This window comes from Ziziphus jujuba, chromosome 8 (genome assembly GCF_031755915.1).
Source record: "Ziziphus jujuba cultivar Dongzao chromosome 8, ASM3175591v1".
NCBI lineage: Eukaryota > Viridiplantae > Streptophyta > Magnoliopsida > Rosales > Rhamnaceae > Ziziphus > Ziziphus jujuba.
The window spans coordinates 707,977-710,000 of NC_083386.1; positions in this window are offsets into that span (position 1 = coordinate 707,977).

Below are 2,024 nucleotides of genomic sequence, written 5' to 3' on the forward strand. Positions count from 1 at the left end.
CGAATAGAGGTTCCAACAGCCCTGGTGTTTTCTGCCTCTCAACTTTGTCCTGTTGGCACACAAGACAGGTTCGGATGTAGTCCATAATATCGTCACGCATCTGTGGCCAATAATAACCCTGTTTGATTAATGCATACGTCCTTTGCCACCCCGGATGTCCAGCCCACAAAGTGTCGTGGCATTCTCTCATTAACATCTTTCTTAGGTCTCCAGCCTTCGGGACAAATAACCTATTTCCTTTTGTCCACAGCAGGTCATCTTCCTCCCAAAATTGACGAGTTTTTCCCTCCTTGCACAACTTGAGGATATTCTGAGCACACTGATCTCCCCCTAAATGCTGCTTTATCAGCTCTCGCATTGAATTCGCGATAGTACTCGCAGCCATGTTAGCCACCACCCTTAGTGCCGCAAGCTCCGTCTTGCGACTTAGGGCATCCGCCGCCTGGTTCTTGGTCCCCGCTTTGTGCTCAAATTGAAGGTCAAACTCCGCAATGAATTCCTGCCAACGAGCTTGTTTTGGGGTCAGTTTAGGTTGTGTAAGGAAGTGACTAACGGCTGAGTTGTCAGTCTTTACTACAAAGCTTGACCCCAATAAGTAGTGCCTCCAGGTTCTTAAGCAATGAATTACGGCAAGCATCTCCTTTTCTTGAGCCGTATAGTTTCTTTCTGCCGCTGATAGCTTCCTGCTTTCGTAGGCGACAGGATGACCATCTTGGAGTAGGACTCCACCTAAAGCGAAGTCAGATGCATCGGTTTGGACTTCGAAGGGTCTGGTGATGTCCGGCAGGGCCAACACTGGGTCTTTCATCATAGCTTCCTTTAGATCCTGGAATGCGCCCTCACATTCCTTGCTCCACTCCCAAGGCACCTCCTTCTTTAGCAATTCCGTTAGGGGAGTTGCTTTCTTCGAGTATCCTTTTACGAAGCGGCGGTAGTAATTTGCCAATCCCAAAAATGATCTAAGTTCTTTCACATTAGCGGGAGTTTTCCACTCTTGGATGGCTTTAACCTTCTCCATGTCCATACGGATCTTCCCCTCCTCGATGATGTGTCCCAGAAACTTGATTTGTCTTCTGCCAAAAGCACATTTTTCCTTCTTCACAAATAATTGATTTTCTCGGAGTCTCTGGAGTACCATTCGAATGTGTTCGACATGTTCTTCCAAGGTAGGGCTGAAGATTACAATGTCGTCAAGATACACCACCACAAATTTGTCAAGGAAGTCTCGAAATACCTGGTTCATGAGGGTGCAAAATGTTGCTGGTGCATTCGTCAACCCAAAAGGCATCACCAGGAATTCGAAGGCTCCGTATCGTGTGACGCAGGTGGTTTTCTCTTCGTCCCCTTCAGCAATTCTCACTTGGTAGTATCCTGATCTCAAATCCAATTTAGTGAAAAATTTGGCTCCGCTTAGCTGGTCGAACAAGTCAGCAATCAAAGGGATCGGGTACTTGTTTCGCACCGTGACCTTGTTCAGGGCTCGATAATCTACGCACAGGCGCAAAGTTCCATCTTTCTTCTTTTGGAATAATACGGGAGCGCCGTAAGGTGCCTTCGAGGGTCTCAGAAACCCTGCTTCCAAAAGTTCCCCGAGTTGCTTCCGTAGCTCTGCCAGCTCAGGAGGGGCCATCCGATAAGGTGCCTTTGCTGGAGGTTTTGCTCCTGGTATCAATTCGATGTTGTGGTCAATATCTCGTCGAGGAGGTAGGTTCCTTGGTAAGTTGTCCGGCATCACATCATTGAATGATTTTAAGGCATCCAGCACCATAGGAGGGGTAGTTTCATCATCTTCACCCTCCCTCGCTACCACTAATGCTATGTAAGAGGGTTCTTTGCGTCTTACCCCCTTCTTAAATTGGAGGGCCGATAGAAGTTTGGGGTTGTTCAGTTGCTTCCTCTGTACGGGAATTACTCCTGTTTGTTCCCCCATCATCAACAGGCTGTTAGCGGCGGGAATAGGGATTGCCTTCTTCTTCACTAGAAAGTCCATTCCCAAGATTACATCAAAATCATCCATTGGTACT